At 37.9% G+C, this 22,926-nt stretch overlaps 1 protein-coding gene across 3 annotated transcripts in view; it reads right to left on the bottom strand.

Moving 5' to 3' along the window:
* Cntn1 (contactin 1) overlaps positions 1-21,857 on the bottom strand; it is a 385,843-nt gene extending 363,986 nt beyond the window's left edge. For 2 of the 3 annotated variants that reach the window (XM_005406565.2, XM_005406566.2), the window contains exon 1: positions 21,529-21,850. The gene's annotated coding sequence lies outside the window, so the exon portion shown is untranslated. Of the gene's footprint in view, positions 1-21,528 lie in introns of all 3 variants that reach the window. The other variant, XM_005406569.2, reaches the window with a different exon arrangement.
* Positions 21,858-22,926: the final 1,069 nt, after the last annotated feature.

Raw genomic sequence — 22,926 nt, 5'->3', positions numbered from 1 at the left:
CATTTGCAGTGTATTTTTGAGGGGATCACATACTGAACAGGGTTTAACACGGAAGCTGTATTCAGCAAGTCCAGAGGCAATCGGAATCCCCAGAGTACTGGATATCATGAAATCCAAAAGTTGCAAAATCTGCAGAATGCCAACATGGTGCTACTTATTTTTCACTCAGGGAAATAAAAATCTCGAATTTTGGTTGCTTTTGATGAATGCCTAAATACATGACTATAGAGGAGTACATATGAGAATTTTTAGCAACCCTGATATCTTGTAAGGTAACCAACTTGGGATTCAATACATGGAATTCCAGAGAAAAGCCAATTCAAAGTACTATTAATTAAATAAAGAATAAATAATGCTGATTTCAGCATCTATTTTTGAGAAAATATGAGAGATGAGCACATCTTGATGTCCAAGGGTTAGTAATTACTGTATCTTCTCACTTTCTAATAAAGATGAATGACATAATTTCATAAATAATCAACATTTTAATCATGCCTCAATTGGAGAGATGAGAGTTCATCATCTGTGATTCTTTGTGTGAGATTTATAGTTGCAACTCACCAATTCCAGAAATACCCATGCTATTCCATTTTTTTCACTGAGTTACCAAAACTACGTGAGCCCCTGGGTTCACTTATGTTCAAAGGAAACATCTACTGCTTGAAATTCTGAAAATCTTTAATATGTGTATCTGGAGAATTTTCAAACCATCAGTATGTCTCTCTATGGAGAATTTTTAAATAGACAGTATCCTAAGTCAACTCTCAATTATCCTTATAGTTAAAAACCACCTGTTATAAGGATAATGCTCCCCAAATCAGATGATGACAGTTTTAAATCTTTTTTATTGATTGTCCATTATATATGTATATTCACATATGGTGAAGGCTGAAATTTTTCAGGTTAATAATGCACATTCTAGCAATAACGTGAGGATACAATTAACCATTTCCTTCTCATACTATGTAGTCCAAGAGAAAGAGATTTTCAGAGTGATCACTTTTACATTTTATGACCCTAAAGACATAACATCTATCGCACCATGTCCCCAGCCTCTCCATTGGTCAAATGCTCTGTGTGTGAGAGAGAGAACCTGCACTAAGCAGTTTGCATGTTATGCTAATTCCATAGAAGTAGAAAACAATCTATGAAAATGTGTCAGAATGTCAAGAGATTATAAGTACAAAGAAATAATAAACACTAAGTAAATCTATTCTAATTCCTTTTAACATGCTTCTTAGTATCAAATAAACAAATAGGTTGACAACCACCATAATTAAGCTCCTTTAGAAGACAGCTTCGACTTTGCTCAATACTTAGTTCATCACAATTTCTTGTGAATAAATATATTAATTCTTATATTTACTCCCATTAACATTATCAGTCTGTGATTTGAGGGAGAAAATATTTCTCTACATGACATAAAGCACTTCATCGATATTTCTGAGAGAGCAGAAACAGAACATGCTTGATACAGAACTTAAAAAGATTCAGTTCAAAATTTTTAATGAAATATACTTTGTTTTGAAAGGAACACATAACCCCAAATGTAATCCATCTTTTAAATCTTAAACTTCAAATGTGACCTTTCTTCTGTATGAGATACCCATTTTATTAAAAATGTGTTGAGCATTTCTAATTGGTAGTTTCACATATCCACTACTGTTTTACTGGGCAAAGAAAGTCACATGACTTATCACCATGTGATTTACCTCAACATCAAGGGGTGGGAAAATTATAACCAATCACAGTAGGAGTGGAAGAGAAATGGATCTTTGTGGCATGGTAAATCCAAACTATCAAAAAGTATTTTCAAAAGTTCAACAGTGTTAATTTTTGCTGAAAGATATTCACAAGTTTTTATGAAAAAAGGGAAATCTCAGTGACCCAGTAAAACATAGTCTTATTGAAATTCCTGGGATAGAAATCAAATTTCATAGGCTAGAGAATGAATTAAAGGCAAAGAATGGTGAATTAAATATAAATGATTATTTAAAGAAACTTGGCTGTGAAAGAGAAAAGGGAAAAATCTTCAGGAATAGTTACTGGGGCAAGAGCTTGAATAGGGTTTTCATTTAATTTTTTTTGCATTGCTTGCAAGAGAAAACTAAATTAGTCATATTTAAATGACTGAGGAAACCTGTAGAAAAGCTGAGGTTAATGATCCAAGAAAAAGGTAATAATGAAGGACCCTAAGATCATGGGCGGACGTAGTCCAGAAGCTGAGAGAAGAAAGATGTACAAACTGGGCTACTTATCTCATATTGTGAATTGTAAGGATGGAAGATATTTGTAAAACAGACTACTAATTATGAGAAGGAAAGAGAAAAATGTATAATGAAAAGTAGCTAGAAAAGTTACAGAAATGTAATTGAAAGGTTTAGAGGCAGAAAAATTACAGGGTCAGGAGGAATAGATTGAGATTCATGAGGAGAAAAGAAGAATAAGAACACAATATTATTTCCTTTCATGCTACAGAGAGCTGAGATCCAAGATGCGAGTAAGGAGAGTGGAAATAGAAAAGAGCAGGGATCCCGCCCTGAGAGGACTGAAGAGTTAGTTTCCTTGAGGTGAAGCCAAATCTCATTAAATGAAACATTCCATTTCACAGTGTTGCTTTTAGCAACATAAGCACTAGTGTCATTCTTCAGATTGTTTCAGAACTGTAGAGACAGACTGAACTTAAATTAAAAAATAGAAGTAATTGGCATATGTAAGGAAGGAGAAGGGAAGCAGATGAAAAATTAAGACGTTACGTACATGTACCAACTGCCCGCGAAGAAAGTGACCGTTATGTACAGCAAATGTACTAAAAAAATAAAAGTAGACAAAAATTTAAAAGATGAAAACAAGAAATGTTGGAGTCACTCAGATTGTTTCTTTACCTGCCTATTTGCAAGAGCCCTAAAGAAATTTTTTGTTCTGCTGTATTCTTTTTAGAAATAAATGGCAATGCCAAGAAACACTATTTGTACTGAAACTTATAACATTGCCTCATAGTAGGTTTGCAAGAAATATTTCAACTGAATAGCTGTCACTATGTTCATAGCAACCACTTTAGATCAGAGGATTTAGTGGAAATATTTCAGTACATTGCCCGAAACCAAGAATAAATGTACAAACATTAACAGAAAATCTCAGTGATACAAGCGTGATCATGAAAATAAAAGCGTAGCCATTATATACTATAATTTTTACTATAATTTTTCTGCAATACAAAATGTAATAAATGAAAGAAAAATGTAACTTCAAATAACACTCAAAATTCCAAAACAAAATACAATTTCCACTTGAAAAATTTATCCTAATTGCCATTAGATGAGTCAATATTATAAACAACACACCAATTCTTGTTATATAAGAACTAGAGCAAGTGGTATTAACCCTTAGTTTATAAATATTTTTTTATTTTCTAGTTATGCTGACAATTTAATAAGGATAAAAAATATTTCACTGAATTTCTTAGCAATTCAGAATCCACTCCTCTAAAAAAATCTCACAGGAAACTGAAAACTCCAAAATATTGTTGCCTTTTCATATTTCCTTTTTCTTCTCATAATAAAACATCTTTTGTAGAGAAAAATCAGTAACTCATGATCAGTCATCCAAAAATACAACTGCCCAAAAAATATAATATCAGATTAGGCTATAGTATGCACTGAAATAAATTAGTATTGACTATCACAGGAAAAGTAGACCTTGATTGCTTAGCCACGCTTGCAAAACATCTTCCTTTACCAGAAAACACAACAGACAATAGAAAAACAGTGAACAGAATGACAGCAGCAATAGTTCCAGAACCGCAGTGGTCAGGAAGTACTTAAAAGCAATCCTTTCGTCTTAGTCTAAGAAGAGGTGTGCGTGTGTGTGCGTGTGTGTGTGTAAGATAATGCATAACTCCATCTAAATCAACCCAAATAATTGCCTCAGGAATATAGTCTGAAGAACACCAGAAATATAGTTAGAAAAATAGATTTCTGGTTCACATTCCAGAACTCCTATAACAGAATCTTTGATAGTAGAGGTCAGGTTCAGCATTTTGAACTATCTCAGATAATTCTCTGGAACTACTGCCCAATAGCACATCCGCTGTAGAGCAATTGTATTATTATATCTAAGAATATGAAGGAAGTAGCAGAGGTATCTGCTAATAAATTGATGACCTCCCTGGCATTTTCACAATCTGCAACATTATCTCAAAACATTTTAAAATATTTTATTTGTTTACTAAGAAAAAACAAATACTATGTGTCCAGCACTTCTAGGTATAAGGCAGTGTTGGAGGAATGGAAGGTGAAAAAACAAAGGACATGGTCTCCATTCTCACACACCAGTAAAGGGGGGAGATATAAATATAAGTTTAGATGAGGTGCTATAGGGGTTATCGCAGAAACTTGTAAGCGGTACTCTGGAGACATATAAGGGAATTCCATATTTATTGAGATACATAAGGCCAGGAAAAGCTTCCCCAAAGATGTGACAAAGAATAACTTTGAAAACTGCACAGTTGCTAACCGGATACACCTATAAACACAGATAAAATTTCTATCTAGTTAAAGCATCAAAGATACTTTGTAAAAAAAAAGATGTTGCCTTTGCCCAGAATTTTATCTAAAGTCCACTACTGAATAAATATCGAAGAAAACTATGATCTGACACAGGTGGAATAACCCTCTATTACCGTCCATCACCCACAGCACTTGCCCTACCTCACACTAAAGCCAGTTTGTGATGAATAGAACAGATAAGCATACAAACGCTGAGCAGAAGCTTCATGGTGATCATGAAGCAGAAATAATGTCATCAAAATGCAGTGTCAAGACAAAGCACACTGCGAGCATTATGAAGGAAAGTGTTCTCTGGGTGAAACAAATTCTCCTGAGTAAATTCTGCCAAATCTTAATTCTCTGGTGCATCCAATAATAGGCGATCACTAGCTTTGAAAAATGCAATTGCTTTGTACATTAGAAAAACGACAAGTATTGTCAGTATATCTCTGCATGATGCTTCCTAAAACAGTGGAGGCTGCAAGAGACTGTAAGTAAAGAAGAAAAATATAGGATATTAATCACACTTGTTGCATGTCAGTTATCCTTTGCGAGTTTTCAATGTATAATTTCATAATATATAAAATCAAGAATATCAGAAATTAGAGGAAATTGATGTCAAGTATTAACTTTTCATATGCTGAGGACTGATCCTATGAGCACATCTGAACATGATCAATAAAACCACTACCCCAATAGTAATGGCAATTTCCCACTTTACAACTAATTGCTTTATGACAATAACAAATAAGGGAAAAAGTCAATGGGATATCAGGCATAGGAATTTGCAAAATATATTATCAACGCCTTCAGCTTCAAATATCTCTAAACTCCTATGCTACTAGACATTAAGTTAGTCATCTTGTAAATGATTATCTTATATGCTCCTATGACAGATATGATTGCATATAAACAAGAAACCACATGTGTTTATAAAAATAAACATGATGGTGTTCTCAGCCATACTGAGAAAGTCCAGGACAAAGTCCAGGAAATTCATTTCTGAATTTGTCTGTGGCTTAGAAGAAACCAGGCTCTCACAGAAGCTGTGTAAAAGGTGAAGATAAAATATATATTTTTAGAAATATATATATTTATATATTTATATATATAATTTCATTTACTAATTATTTAAAGGAAATTTTATAACATAGCTGTGAGTATTAATTATGACATGTTGACTTGATTTGTGTAAGAATGACCTAGTAGAGTAGTAAATTCTGAGTGTGTCAGTGGATGGCTGACCCGTGGACTGCAAACTGAGAGGGGAAGATTCTGGAGTCTAGAGTCATGGCAGCCATTTTGGATGCTTCCATCTTTTTGGCAGGCAGCCATGTTGGATGCTTCCATTTCTGATTTGGTAGATGGCCAATTAGATTCTTCCAGTTCCGATGCTGTAAACTTGTCTAATAAAACCTTTGCCTAATCATGCATATATCTTATATTGACTCTGTTACAGAGAACCCTAATTAAGACAATACCTAACAGAAAAATGAAGTCCACAATGAAATTATTAGTTTATTAAAATATACATTTTGAAATGCTCACCCCCCCTAAAAAAATGTGAAATTAATGGGAAAGAAAGGACAAAAATTATGACTAGGAATGAAAATGGTCAAAGCAGATTATGTATGTGTATGAATCAGCCAGAATTAAACCCATTAATCTGTAGAACAAACTTAAAAGTGAGAAAAATAGAAATGATTTGGAAAAATAGGAGTCCTCTAACTTTGCAGCAAGATTGCTTATCAAGAATGGTCTATACATGCTTTTGCAAATCAAGACTTAATTTCTTTAACATGTTTGAAATTACAGAGTATTCTTATATCTAGAATCTTTTACTTAATGAAATCCTCAAAAGCTTGTTATGAAATCTGATGAAATCATTGCCTTACGTGGAATCATTGCTTGGTAAGAGACAGTCTAACGCTTTCAAGGAATGTTTTTGGTCTGCCACTCTCTCTTCTTCAGCCGCATGTCTTGCCACTGTATAATTCATACCCTGGCATATGTTAGATTTCTTTCAGTGTCTTGAGCCAATCATGACTGTTGTTTCCATGCCTTTGTTTGTCCTAGGCATAAAACGTTCACCTGATTCGATCGCTCTTCTTGGGTCAAAGCTCTCGTTCAGCTGTAGGTTATCTTTAGCTCTACATTCCACGCTGAAAGCACCCTGAAGGCAGGGAACCTTTGCTTTATCCTTCACTGTACCTCCAGATTTAAAATATCTCCCACGGAGTAGGCACTGCTCCAGCTCTACCTCTCGCTCTCCACCCCGCGCTTCTCTCTCTCATCCCCTCCCACTCCTTCCTTACTCTCCTCTCTGACTGTAGTCCCATTCTCTGGCTCTCATTTTTGCCATGCACTTAGAAAACAAGTGAAAGAAAGAGATCTCACTGACGTTATTTCTTTCCATTTCCAGCTAACAGAAAGGACGACCCTGTACATTATCTATGCGAGACGGCTCCTTTATCGAGTCTGGACACAGGGAATGGTTTGGGGAGGGTTATAAGCAGGAAATCAAGGAAGAAGAGGCACCTACCTCAGGAGCGAAGTCACAAAGGTCAAACCTGAACATTCAGTTGACAGACAAGACAACAAACTTCCTTCCATATCTCCTCTCCCTAATTTAGAAAATGAAGCCATTCCGAGTAAGAGCAATTGAGTAAATGTCTCAAGATCTCATATCCGTGAATTGCAAGAATATAGAATTAAATCTTTCTACTGAAAGTATATGATGAACACACAAATAACAAAGCAGGAAGTTTTTTCTTTTCTTTTTTTTTTTTTTTTTTTTTTTGCACCAGGAATTGAACTCAGGACCCTGTGCTCGCCCAGCAGGCACTTCTGCCGCTGAGCTGTATCCCTGGCTGCCATTTCAATTTTATAAGAACAATTTAGGGTCCTTTAATTGAAATGTTTTACCTTCCATAATAACTGAAACATTTCTACATATGAAAATAACAAAACGATACATATAGAAATGCCAAATTTTGTGTTTTATGTGTATAATAGCATATTATATGTGTATAATATATATTATATGTTTTATGTGTATAATAGCATATTATATAATTATGCTTCAGTTATTTTGTTTATCCAGCAGTAGTTTGATCTACACATTAAAACCTTTTAAGTATATTTCAAGGATTACTAGGGAAGAGATGCAAATGTAAACACTCTTATTCATGTTGCTAAGATACAAATTACTAGAGAGCATTTGATCATTTTAAGAATAACTTGGAAATATCAATAATCTGTAAAAGATGCTTCTTTTGCTAACAATTTCACTCTAGAGATGAATCCTAGGGAAACATTCCCAGAAATGTACAAAAATTACATTGTAGAATTACATGCTTGTAACACTTGTTTTTAGAAAATTAGAAACAACTCCAGGATTCAACACTGTGACATATGTAAATTGTCTTTCATGCAAAGAGATATTGCACAAGTGCTGAAAACAGTACATTAACACTAAAACATGAAGAAATATAGTTCATGATTTTAAAGGAGTGGTAGAACATTGTAGAGAGCATGGTACAGTTTTCAATTTTTATATTAATATCAGTAATATATTTCAAACTATATTTTATGCATAAGGTTATTTTTAAAATATACACAGAATGTCACAAATAGCTTTTGGGAGAATTTACACAAAGGGAAAGACAGACATCATTAAAAATCTTATGGATATTAAAAAGATAGTGTGAAATTATTTTTAAAAGACAATGTTCAATAAACTTGAACATTCAGGGAGACAAATCCCAAGAAAAATAAAACTTGCCAAAAAGAGATAAAGTCACTACAAACTCTGAATAGAATGATATATTTTCAATAATTTGAATCTTTTGTTTAAAATTTTGGTACAAAGAAAATAGTAGGCCAAATGACTTCGTTAATGAATTCTATGAAATTCTTAAGAAAGAAATGACATAGATCACAAAGATTTTTACAAGAATAGAAGAAGAAACTATAAAACTCATTTTGTAAGTTCCTCTAGCATGAATTTGATACAAAGCTTGATGAAAAGCAAGGCAATTGGCATGGTGGCACATGCCTATAATCCCCCATTCTGGGAGGCTGAGGCAGGAGGTACACAAGTTCAAGTCCAGGCTGGGCAATTTAGCAAGCTCCTATCCAAAATAAAATACATTAAAAAGGACTGAGTATGTAGCTCAATCCAAATCCCTGAGTTCAACCCTCAGTACCTCAAACACTAGAGAAATGGAGCAAAATAGGTGAAACTGTTCCACTGTCTTAGAAGTCAGAAGAGAATGCCTTTGGGGGAAGTGTGAAGGTTAGTAATAGCAAGGGCTGGAGGAGGGGTTCTTGAGAACAGAGAGAGGTTTACTATCAGGAGCTGTGTAGATTTTGGATGTATGAAAATGGTGTTATGACTCATTGAATTGAACATTTTCAGTGTACTTTTCTCCATTTTTGTTATTTTTTCCTTTTAAAGGTTTTTTTAAAAAATGAATACAATAATGTGGTGCTTTATGTAAACTAAATGTCTTGCTTTTGTTGTCATTCAATTCACACATAAACCAAAATTTAAAACTTGGTTATTGTTTTAGTAACCAGAGTTGTAATGTTTTCCAAAACAATATATATAGACTGAGCAAAGCAATCCATTAGGCATTTTAAAAGATTTTCAATTAAAATGGATTGCATCACTTTATAAAAATTATATACAATGTAAACTTTTATCTGATATAAAATTTCCTTGTATTATACAAGTGGTGTCTCCAGCTAAAATATTACAACTGTGGTTTGCAATATCTTACCAGGCATGTTGTCTGTTACAGATAACAACTCTGTATTTTCATTAACCATGACAATTAAATTAAATATGATCAAATTAGAAGCCTTAGGATAGTATTACTGTTTATGATTTGTGATGTTAGAAAGTAAAATTAGGGCAGAAAAGCATGAAAATTTGTTATATTTTGGTCAAAATTCCCATAATAAATATTTAAATTATATATTGTAATGATCTAATTCATGTCTGGGAAGCTTCACCACATTAGTCACTATAGTGGAAGACCTTTATGTTTATAAGCTATCTACAAACAAAACAATGCAAATTTAGAAGAATTCAATGCTTGTGCTAACATTAAATAGATTTGAGAGGATAGGAATAAATTCTACCCATCTAGAAAAGTTTTAAACTCACAGAATCCGAAAACCAGGGGTCTTTGGAGGTCAGCACTGGGTACAGATAACACAGTGATTAAAAGCCTGGACTTTAGAGCCAGGCAACTTGGATGTGCAATCGAACCTCCCTAAGTATCTGCTTTTGAATAAATCTCTAATTTTCTTGATCTGCAAACTGGGAATAAGAAATTTTAAAAGCCTACCTCACTGGTTTTGAAGTTTTGAAAAGCTGTGTGCAACACATTTAAAATAATGCCCTATAGTAAGTGTTCAATAAATAGTGGTTATCTGAAGTGATGTCATAGAAAAGATATTTGCTCAATTTTTGACTGATGAAATTTCACTGATTGATTGATTGATTGATTGGAGACTGAACCCAGGGCCTTCACTTTAAGCTACATCCCAGCCCATATATTTTTTTTTATTTTGAAACAGGGTCTTGCCATATCACTAAGTTGCCTAGGCTGGGGTCAAACTTCCCATCCTCCTGTGTCAGTCTCCCAGAGTGCTGGAATTACAGCATGCAGTAGAAAAATGAATCTTATAACTCAGTAATGTTACTTTTCAAGCTAGATTAGATTACTATCCTACCAATTTTTCATAAATTTATTATTCAACACTTGTACTGTTTCTAAAAAAAATTGTACTTGCCATCTCTGATTCTCCAAGATTGTATGGAATTCTACAATAAGCCAAAATGAAGAGTAAAGTTGAACACTAAGATGATGCAAAAAATTATTTTAATAATTCAATTAAAATATGAGAAAGAACATTTGCCACAAAAAAGAAATGCCCTCAAGAATAAAAGAAATTATAACTAATATTCCATGTGTAGGTTAGTTGAAATGATCAAACAACTAAATGTAAGATTTTAAGATATATTTACATCGAACACTCCCATCAGCTGATATCTTCTCAAATTATTAAAAACAAAAGTAAAAACTGTGTCTACTTATTAGTGCACTAAATTCTTACTAGATTACACAGGACTGTCAATGGATAATTAAAATTAAGACTAACTTCCTTACCCAGAACTTTAACAGTGGAGGTAATCTTTTAGTGAAATGCTTTCGCTGCCGAAAATCAAACCCAGGACCTCGTGCTTCCCGGCAGGCGCTGCGCCACTGAGCTACATCCCTGGCTAGTGAAATGCTTTGGGTAAGCATAACTAGTTCATGGAACATTCAACTGTAAGATTCACTTACTGGTCCAATTTGGTCACTATCACGGGAACTTAAGCAAATGACTTGTCTGAGTTTGTTTATTAGTAAATGTAGATAATCGTGTCTTTCAATCTAACTTTCAAAACCCTTGCAAAGGACCATATCAGGTTTAAAAGTAAGCATAATCGAAGTAATGTAAGCTACCAAAGATAACAATGAAAGACTCGTCAAATAAAGAAAAAAGGAGCTGATTTTTCCAATAATTTCAACTCAGTAAAATTTGCATATCTATATTGTCTATGTAACAGTACATTTATCTAAAAATGTAGAATTATGTTTAAAAATTTACCCATTGGTTTAGCATTTTTGGAATTATTACATGGTGCTTTATTCCAAAATTCATCATAAAAAAAACTTATCTTGTATAAATTTTTAAAACAGGATATTAATTTTTGAAACATTGTGAAGATTAACATGGCTTGTTTTATTTATGAGTTCATTTTAAAGGTAAAGACAGGAATACTGCATTTGTTGAAATCTTAAAATCTAGTTTAGGGTTGGGGATATAGCTCAGTGGCATAAGCACCTGCCTGGCAGGCACAAGGTCCTGAGTTCAATTCCCAGTACCCAAAAAAAAAATCTAGTTTAGTCTTAACCTGTTATTATTGTCTTCAGAAAATATGTATCCGGTATTAACAATGGGCAGTCTTTCATTGGACACAAGAGTTAGGCAAGATCTCTATCCTCAAGAGCTTACAGTAGGGGGAGGAGACAAACACTCAATTACAATAGTGTATGGGTAAGGACTACAGTAGAGTTTTTGGAAGCATTGAGGCAGGGCTCAAAACTCAAGACTAAAAATCCAGCGAAGTCACACCAGGGTGGAGGTGTGAATAGGCTAGACAGGCCAGTTACACGACAGACAAGGAGCCAAGTTACTCGTGGCAAAGAAAACAATATGTTGTGGGGAGGAGGAATTGGGAGAAGAGAAAAACATACAGTATGAAAACTGCAAGCAACTCAGGGTGATCAGCACTGTGAACAACTGGAGAAGGAAGATATTCCACTGCTGATAAGAAAATGCATTGAGAAAAGTTACCAGGCACCGTTCGATAGAGGGCTTTTACAAGGAAAGGGTCTGTGGACGTCTTACAGTAGGATAAAAAAGATTCGGAGCCAAAGATGCATACGAGGAGATTGGTTTCAGAAAGGCGGCAGAGACAGAGAAACAGCTTGAAGGAAAGGAGACAGCAAGAGAGGCCAACTGAAAAGAGGACTCTGAATTCTGAATATGTCTGTTATTTTTTTTTTAAGTCTTAAAAAGATTAAGTGACCAACCCCCAATCACATAGCTAGGAATTAGATGAGCGGGATTTAATGCAAAGCTCTGTGTAACTCTGAAAACTCGTGCACTTAAGGACCAGGCAACCTGTCTCATTAAAGAAAGGAGTGTGACAAATCCTAAGCATTTTGAGAGTGCATAGTAACAGAACTATACAGGAAAAGCAATAACAATCTCAGGTCTACATCATGAAATTCAAGCACAGGGTGAGCAATTATCTAGTGAATTAAGGACCATCTGGATAATCCTGGCAGGAGCAGATTTAGTGCCTGAGTCATTCAGATAATTGTGCAAACAATGTGCCCTGCTCTGGCTGAGTAACCTGGTCATTAATATCTTCTATAGTACATTTTGCCCTGTGGCACTTTTAAAATGGACAACAGTAGCTCAGAAAGAATTAAGGTACTGTTCCCTTCACAGAAGAGCCGCATAAAGAATAATGGGAAACTAATAGTGTATTTTCTGTGTCCCTCAGAGACATTTCACACTGGGATACGCACATGATACACATAAGCCAAATCTCCCTCCCAAGGAGGGACAAGGCCCAGCAGTAGCTCCTTCAATTCAATGTTTTGTATGCAATTCTTTGTCAGGTGGCAGAAAGTTTTCAGAGCTGTGAAGGTACAATAGATAGTACTGCAAATAGATTTACAAACTACAGTAAAGTTGCAAATTCTGTATGACAGAAAATATTTTCAAAAAGGCAGAAAACAAGGTGAGAAAATGTTTGTCACAGATGTCGACTATGGTTACGATGAGGAGATTTCTTATTATATGAAGAAAATATGATCACTCAACTAGTCAAATGTAATCCACAGGTTAACAAATAAAAAACCAATCAAAACATTTCTTGAACCCATCTGAAACTATAGAAACATAACTTGAAAAATAACTAACTATACAATTCCACTATTAAAATGGTCACTTTTTAAAAAAATAATAATACCAAGTGTTAATGAGAATAGTACTGTATTGCCAAATTCATATACCCACCTTGTAGCTTATATGTGCATACATTTGAGGGGAAATAGTTCGTTGGTATTATGTGGCTACAATATTTGAACCTTTCTCCTGTAACCTCAAAAATGTTCATAGGGAAATGCTCAGAAATGAAAAAAATCTAACATATGTTCATATTTAATTAGTTAACTGTGTAAAACTGGAAACCCTCTAAAGGCTTTATGTATATAACAAAGAATTTGGAACCAACAAAAATGTCTAATAAGAATGAAATAAATATTTGGGATATGATAGTGACATTTTTTTAAAGGCTAAATAAAAAAGAATGTTCATCACAGTCTCAAATCTACATACTGAAAATCTATGCATATTCATAACAATGAGAATGGAAGAATGAAGGTAAATCTCTCTCCATGGATTTTTTATTTATTTCCATCTTTAAAAATGATTCTGTATTTCCTTGTAACCATAAAATGTTACTTTTGCTTAATATTATTGCCTTGGTCAATTTCCTCTCCTTGCTGAGATAGCCAATGCCCAAAATTAAAGAAGGAAAAGTTTATTCAGCTCATGGTTTGTCCATAATCAGGTTTTAGTTCATAATCAGCTGGCTGCAAGGAAGGGTGGTATGCCATAAGGGAAACACTTCAAGGCCGCAGAAGTAAGAAGAGCAACAAAGGACAGGAGGTCCTTTACACCTACACTATCTCCATGCCCTCCTCTTGGATAGGCTGAGGATGTCTACAAAGTGAGGACCCGGCCCCCTGCTGAATCAGTTAAACTTCTAAACTTCTCAAGTTGACACAATGAACAACATCGTAGAGCAGCAAAGGCATGTCCTTTACACCCCATGATGCAGAACTGCTGAGTTACTTAGTTAAGTTTCTCAAGTTGACACAATGTATCAACCATTACAATCCACCCCTTGTCAACTTGGCAACCAGACACATTTCCTTAAATCAGTCTCCAGATACAAAAGCATGCTTATAATTCTGCCTAACATGGTGCAACTATCCTGCATACTCACCAGAATAGAAGGTAAGTTCTCCTTGGGTGATGCTTATTTTTATTATTTCACAACTTGAACATTACAGCACAGCTTTAACAATCCTTAAGAACTAGTGTTAAGTCTATTCAACATTATATTACATTAGAACCATATTAAGGGAGAAATTGCACAATTACAATCTTCTTTTCTGTAGCTGATCACGGGGTTGTAGCTGGTATTTAGAACTACCTTCTTCCACTACCCGTTCTGCATTCCCTTGGCCTTCAGCAAGCACTTTGGCAAGTCTTGGTTCTTTCCCTGGTGGAGTGACCCAACCTTCATGCCTGAAGGCTCTAGGTTATTTGGCATTCTGCCTATGTTGTTGTACTTTCCTATTGACTTTAATAATGGTATGGTATTACTAAGAGGCATCCTAATGAATCTCCTGCCCTCCATGTATATTCTTCATTTCCGCCATTGTGGAGTAGAAGTCCAATTTCCCCTTGATAGTCTGGGTCAGTCACTCTTGACAACACTGTGACACCCTTTTTAGCTTATTTCCTCAGAGGCATGAAGGGACCCAAATGACCAGTGGGAAGTCTTAGCTTCCATTTCAATGGTATCATTGTTATGGTTCCTGGTACAAACCTTGCCCCCTCTGGAATTAAGCCTTGTAAACCAGCAGAACATAAAGTCATGGGGACAGGATGCAAAAATTTTGCTAGTGGATCACTAGGGGCAAAGGTGAATGGTACTATTTCTACTTGCACCCCTTGATTCCTGGACCCATGAATCCTGGCTCTGGCAGACACAATGCCATGTGGTGAACTCTGACTCAAAGCATACACAGCCTTATGAAGCACCTTACCCTAGCCCTGCAAGCTATTACCACCTAGCTGGCACCATCACCGTGTCTTCAAAAGACCTTTCTACCTTTCTATCACTCCAGCCACTTGTGAATGGTGAGGAACATGATAAGACCAAGGAATTCCATGAGCATGTGCCCATTGCCTCACTTCTTTAGCTGTAAAATGTGTTCCTTAGTCAGAAGCAATGCTATGCAGACTTCCATGATGGCAGATAAGGCATTCTGTGAGTCCACAGATGCTAATTTTAGCAGAAGCATTACATGCAGTGAAGGCAAATCCATATCAGAATACATGTCTGTGCTAGCGAGGACAAAGTGCAATCCCTTCTGTGATGGAAGTGGTCCAATATAATCAAACTGCCACCAGGTAACAGGTGGATCACCCTGGGGAATGGTGCCATATTGGGGACTCAGTGTTGGCCTCTGCTGCTGGCATATTAGGCATTCAGCAGTGGCCGTAGCCAGATCAGCCTTGGTGAGTGGGAGTCCATATTGCTGAGCTCATGCATAACCTCCACCCCTGCCACCACAGCCACTCTGTTCATGGGCCCATTGGGCAATCATGGGGTGGTTGAAGAAGGAAGTTGGCCACTATCCACAGAATAGGTCATCTTATCTACTTGATTACTAAAGTCCTCTTCTGCCAGTGTCACATTTTCCCACCAAAAGGTGACATTGGCAGAAGAGGACTTTACATGGGAAACAAATACTTTTACATCCTCTGCCCACATGAAGAGCTCTACCCGCATCTCTTTCCCAAATATCTTAGTCACCAGTTTTCCAGTTGTGTTCCTTCCAAGTTCCTGACCATCCAGCCAAATCATTGGGTCTGGCCCATGAATCAGTATACAGTCACACATCTGGCCATTTCTCCTGCCAGGCAAAATGTACTATCAAATGTACTGCCCGAAGTTCTCCCACCATGATTATTTCCCTTCACTACTGTCCTTCAAGGAAGTCCCAGAAAAGGGTTGTAATGCTGCAGCCACTTGTGGGTGGTGCCTGCATAATGTGCAGAGCTACCCATAAGCCAGGCCCTGGCCTCCTCCTCTGACAGCTGATCATGATATACCCCACAAGGCCATAGGCACATGGTGGGAAGCAGAAGGCAGTGCAGCAGGTGTAGGAGCCATAGGTTTCTGGGCAAATTCCTCATGTAATTTACTTGTAACCTCTGGACTTGCCCAGGCTTGAACATGAATCCTTTCCATTTTAGGGGGTCAACCACTGTACCCTTTATGCATTTCTTGAGATATACCAAAAATATTTTCTTAAAAATTTTTTCATCATATTTGCCTCTGTACATTGGACTACAAGTCCCTCAATTGTAGGCATCCTACTTCATTAATATTTAAAATACAAAATAACTAACTGGTAAGATCTTTCCCACAAATTGATGATACTTATCAAGGATTTGCTTAAATGAATAAATTTATTCTAGTTTGTGGATGAGAAGTTTTAGAAAGAATAAATGGTTTATAAAATCAGTGAGAGCAGGGCATGATGGTGCATGCCTATAATGCCAGCACTCAGGAGGCTGAGGCAGGAGGATTGTTGCCAGTTTGAGACCAGCCTGGGCTACAAAGTGAGCTCAAGGCCAGCCTGAACTGCTTAGTGGGACCCTGTCTCAAAAAGACAAAACAAAAATTTTTTTTAAAAAGTCAGTGTATTAGTCAATTTCCCATCACTGGAAATAGCTGACACAGGGACTGGGGATTTAGCTCAGCGGCACAGCACCTGCCTGGCAAGTGCAAGGTCATGAGTTTGATTCCTCGTACCAGAGGGGGAAAAGAAAGCTGACATACATAATTTAGAGGAGGAGTTTATTTTGGCCCATGGTTAGCAGTAAATGAAAAAGATCAGGTTAACAAATTTTTGTTATTCAAATCCTATTAATATATATCTTGAAAAGAAAAGAAAAATATAGCAGTGGATATTTGGGGATGGTAAATTATTAATGTTTAAAAGTTTTATTGTTTTATATATTTCAAAAATTAACTAATAAATCAATTTGCTAATACAATACAATTTTAAAATATCCATCTGGTACTGAGAGAAAATAATTTGAGACCTTCTTCCTTAGCTTGAATAACTTGAAAAAAATTCTAAGTTGAAGTTATTTGTGATTCCTCAGGTAGAATACTTCTCAAGTTGACATAATGAACAACACCCTAGAGCAGTAAGGCATATCCTCTACACCCTAGGATGTAGAACTGCTGCTACTTATTTAAGCTTCTAGACTTCTCAAGTTCTCAAGACTTCTCAAGTGATACAAGATGTACCAATCATTACAATTATTTTAATAAGTATATAGTTACACACTTTCAAATGCAATTGCACACAATAAGTCATTCATACAACCATCGTGAAATATCCCATCCTCCTCTGCTACATTTTCAAGGCCACACAGCCAAGTTCTATTCTTACAAGTTGAACCCAAGTGTCTCTTGTCCAAAATCAGAGCTCCTTAAGATGTGAATTAAAGTACAGTGACCGTCTCAAAGCAAGGTAGAAACAGTAACGGAAATTTGAAGTACATCATATCCATAATAACACATGACATCTTAGATTAAAACTGAGCCTGATGCATTGCCTACTACACTAATCCAATAACAGATGAAATTGAGAAAACACAGAGGGACATATATTATAGTTAAGATAAAAATGAATAAACTAAGTACTGAATAGAGAGTGGACACCTGGAGGCAGAAGAAAGAAAGTCTGAAAAACTAAGCACAAGTCAGCAAGCCTGATAGATGCAGCATCCATTGGTAAAAGCCAGGGGTGATGCATAGTGACGGTGGAAGGTTTCCACTGTGGAAATTGTCTTTACCTTAAGCAGGACTTTTACCAATAGTTATTATTTGTAAATAATTCCTACAGGCAAATCCCTGTTTTCAACGTTCTACATGCATTATCCCACTTCATGTATATTTTTTAAAATCCCCTACCTGCGAATGTAGCTCAGTGTTAGAGTGCTTGCCAAACAATCCAGAGGCTCTGGGTTCAATCAATATTACCATAAAAAACAAACAAACAAACGAGACCCCTCTAACACAAGTGCTATTATAATCCCCAACTGAGTTGCTGACATTTATTTGTCTGCACAATGATATGTAAATATTAGCACATGTAGGCTTATTTCAAAAGCCTGTACTCTCGGTCTCTGGGATAGTATTTTGCAATGGCTGATGAAGGAGATTTAAGGAGTAGGCATGTAGAAGGAAATTTCATTTCCAATAAAATAAATTGTCATCAATGGGGGGGAAGAGCAGATGAGAGGGAGACACAGGACAGAGGCTTAGAAAAGAGAAAGAGTGATATCAGAGCAATGGAATATGGAGAAGTAAAATTTCAAGGAAGAAAAGGATCCCATGGAAAATGACAGGTCAGAAGGGAAAACAATGGACAATACACTAATTTAAAAAAGGGGCTGGGGATTTAGCTCAGTGGCAAAAGCGCCTGCCTGGCAAGCGCAAGGTGAGTTCGGTTCCCGGTACCGGAGAAAAACCAAAAAAACCAAAAAAAATAAAAATAAAAAAAATAAAAAATTAAAAATTAAACATTGGATTTGAAGAGGAGGAGCTCACTGGTGACTTAGGATGCATTCAAAAACATGAGGTAGATCACAGCTGATTCACACGGAGAAATGAGATGAGGCAATTTGTTAATTTGTTTTATAGTAAGGTAATCATAGTATATGGCAGGTTTTGCATAGGGAAATATGACAACTAAGTGTCTTATTGGTTCAATAAAGACATGAAGAAAAGTGTGGATGAACCAGTACAGAGTCTGCACCCCATTAGAAAACTGAGTCACTCTGTGGAAGGATACAGAAACACCTCACATTATCCATTACTCGGCAAAGACAGGATCATGGCGCCCCCAAGCTCCCATCGTTTCCAATGCTAGCCTTCTATAAATAAATAAATTACCCCCCAATTATTCCAGCATTCATCCACATAATCCCTTACAGTGACGTTTCTTCAGCAACACTTTTTTGGATTGTCAGAACTGTGTTGAATACAAATGGGCATACAGAACACAGCAGGGATCAGTGCGACGGGGTATAGGTTATGGTATTTTTCTGCAAAGTACTTGCTGTCCAATTAAAAACAAAACAGATATCAAACAAGGTTAAGCAAAAAACTATGACTGACAGCGATAAGGTTTCCCAATAAAAGTTATCTAATAGAGCCGAGGGATCACTCTGCATTAGAACCATGAATGTTAAAAATGCAGTAGCTGATACAGACCAATGTATTACAATAGTAGCTCCATTAGTGACCCACTATGGAAATATGCACACATTTCATAGAACCTTCACAGCAACAGGAAAAGTCAATGCCACCACCCTCCTTTGAAATACAAGGGAACTGAAACTCTAAGAGCATAACCAATCTACCCCAGATCAGATCATCAGGCAGTTAGCAAAAATTAAAAGCCAGCTCCCACTACCTGTGATGGTTAGCTTGTAGACTCAAAATAATATGGCACTTTACACTTACATTCTAGAAAACCAGAGTTGAATTTTCTAGGGATATATGTAAGATCGGGACTGAATAAACTTAGTATATATTGTTACTGGTATCAACATTGACCAAAAATTGTGGGAAGCTGAAAGGTACTCTATTTGAAGGAAAACTGCTATGCAGTATAAATACACAGTAGTTATTACAATACGAAGTGTGAAGATTTTAGATTTTAAGCACATCACATGTGTTCTTGAAATTCAACTTTTCTCAGCTGTAACAATGGAAAGGTTTCCAGGAGGAAAAAATAACGATAGGCAATGGGAAAAATAAATGCAGGTGCATGTATAAAATAAAGTCAAAGTAATAAGATATGAAAATAGGTATGCTATGAAACAACAGCATGAATTTAAATTTTGTACGAAGAGATATACTCCCAAAACAATCCCCCAAAGATTCTAATAGTCACATAATTAGGCATCCTGGAAAGTGGGTGGGTCCTTTTGAAGAGCTCCAAATGCTGCTAGCCCTAAGTTACCACCCAGATACACTTGCTCCCAAATAGCCAAGGTACAGGCATAGGCACACCATTATGCTCTGACGAGTTTAGTAAAATATCTCAGATAGGGAATGTATTTATCTGATGTTATGTTATCCTTCACAGTGTAAGGTCTATATGCTCCCTATGAAGCTGAAAAATGTAAGGAAATGGGTGGTGATAAGATAGCACTCTAAGAATATATTCAAAATAATATTGCAAAATATCGATCTTTACGTGAGTTGCAGAAATCATTTATGCGGGGTTTCGTCAGCGTGAGTGCCTTTTCTCCGGCTTTTCCCCCAATGGAGAATTTGATTCTCTTTCGTCCCTCCCACTCAGCGCTTGCAGATTGCTTTAGAAGGCCAAGGCAGCCTGCTCCGCAGCAGGGAAGCCAGGCTGGGTGTTCAGGAGCTATATATAGCTCCACCTTGGAGATGTGCAAGAGCTAGCACACATACAAATGCCCGTGCTGGATTTGGTATGAAAAACATATATATTTGAAGAAAGGTTGCAGCTCTCCCATCTTTTCTCCTTCCCATCAACCTAGTTTGTCAGGAATTTTTCAAAGCTGTGTGTCTGCAGTCTCTGAGAGGGGATGCAGTGTCTGATTTCTCTGCAATTCTTCCTACTGCTCCCAGCAATCTGACTCCAGCAGGAAGCGGCACTGGGCCAACACCTAAGACCCAGATGCGGTCAGCCAGGGCGGCTGCTTTGCAGCATTCTGGAGCTCATCCGGCACAGTCACTGGACTCTGGGACTCCCTGAGACCAAACCCACCTTTCAGAAACTAGGGGAGGCGGTGATTCCCACCAGAAAACACCTGGGTAGGAGAGAAGCGGCAACGCCTACTGTCTCTACCCCTCGGTCTGCAGCAGGTCCTGGAGAAGGGCCCGTGCCCTCTCAATAGAGACGTAATTAATCGAAAAATGCCTTCGAGTTGCAGGAATTTTTCCCCAACCCCCACTCCTGGAGGAAGCTAGTTCTTAGCAGAGCCAGGAGGCAGCACGTCCTGCTCCTCCTCGCCCTCGCTGCAATCCCCGCGGCTGGTGCAGGGTGCGCCAGGCTAGCCCGCAGGTGTAGCCGGGGAAGAGGAGAAGGTGCGAACAGGGGTTGGGAGGACGGGAGACCCGGCGATCTGAGACACTGGTGTCGACCCCTGCCGAACCCACACGGCAGCCCCGGGGCGAGTGGCCGGCGGGAGCAGCCGCAGCTCGCAGGGGAAAGTTGGGGAGCCCGGAGCCGGGGCTGGGTCCCCTCTCCTGGGGCACTGCCGCCCTTCGCTGCCCGTCACCCTCAGGCTCCAGCATCCTGCATCCTTCCTTCCCGCACCCGGAAACCTCTACCCCAGTCTTCGCTCTGTACTTCAAGACCCGAGCTGCAGCGACCACAGGAGATTTGGGGTAACAAGGGCGGGGCAGGGGGAAGGGGCAGGGAGGCGAGGGCAGGAGACACGCGTTCTTCATTTGCACAGAAGGGAAAGTCCTGCCTCCTACCTGTTCCCAGCTCCTGCTCGCCTCGGCGCGGCACAGCTGGACCATAGCCTACAGGTTTCCCACTTCCGCGGCAGACACCTGGGAGCGCATCTCGCACCAGCGCCCCTCCTCGCCTCGGCGGAGCCCACCGAGAGACTTGACAGCAGAGCCCGGCCTCGGAGAACAGCGATTGGGCCCGCGGGGAGAGCGGGGCGGGGGCCAGGGATCAACCCTGTTCTCTGATTGGACAGCAGGGATATCACTCTCACTCCCAGGACCAGAGCTTGTTGCGGACCCGGCTGGTTGATGAAGCCAACCGCAAAGGGTCTCTGCAGCCCCTGGTACCAGAACCGCAGCCGCCGGGTCGAGGACCCCAAAGAGGACAGAAATCGGCTTGAGGACTTGTCGCTTGAGGCCCCAAGGGGGAGGGAGGGGCCTCTCATAACCAGACATCCAGCGCTTCCCTGAGCTTTCCTGAAGGGACCATCTGCTCAGGGAGATTTGACAGGCGAAAATAGAGACAGCTTGGAGAGAGAAGCATGAACTTGGGCTAGGAAATAGGAAAACAAAACACGTATGCTTATGTAAAAAACAACTCAATTTTTTTAAGTGTGGGGATTTTGTTTCAAGTTTTTATTTCTCTAAATATAACATGGTACTTTCTCTTACAGCAGAAAGGATGACCTGTTTCCGTTTAAATGCAAAAAAAACCCAGAATATCCCCTAGATAGCAAAAATGTTTCAAATGGACAAATGATGTATAATAAGCTCTCAAGAAACGGTAAAGGAAATAAATTAAGGATTGGGCAGTTCCACTGGTAGCTAAAATCTTGATATAATCTCCACCAGACTAACTGTTACTTTTCTGCTGATGTTAGTCCATTATTTCTTTTTTTGCTTGTATTCAAACCCCGAGAGAACATAGAAGGCACCAGAGCCTAGGTGACTCCAGGCCTCCTTTCTAGTGAAGCTGGAGAGGACAAAATCACTTTGTATCCTTGTTCATCTCCACTACCTACCGAGGGAGAATCTGAAAGCTATGAAAGCCAAGGGACTCCGTAAATGGAGGAACAAATTCAGAAATAAAATTGGGGGCAGGAACTGTCTTAGGTTAGTGCCTTCCTGCTTACAAATAGGCAAAATCTTCTCCCACTTAAATTAAGTAGGTATCTTAACACATGCTGTTCATACAATTCACTGCAAAGAGCTTATGATAGTCTGGGGACACTTAGAAAACTGTTAGAGATGACATTGTTACTAGATGCTAAGTAAACAGCATAGACAATCCTTTTAGGACTTACAGTTAGTAATATTAGACTGATGGTCTAAAACTGATCCCTGGTGGGGGATATAGCTCAGCGGCACAAGAGCCTGCCTGGCAGGTGCAAGGTCGTGAGTTCGATTCCCTCTACCAAAAAA

Source organism: Chinchilla lanigera, unplaced genomic scaffold (assembly GCF_000276665.1).
Source record: "Chinchilla lanigera isolate Chin_1 unplaced genomic scaffold, ChiLan1.0 scaffold00099, whole genome shotgun sequence".
Taxonomy (NCBI): Eukaryota; Metazoa; Chordata; class Mammalia; order Rodentia; family Chinchillidae; genus Chinchilla; species Chinchilla lanigera.
The sequence above is the reverse complement of the archived record's forward strand: the minus strand, read 5'-3'. Positions and strand labels throughout refer to the sequence as shown.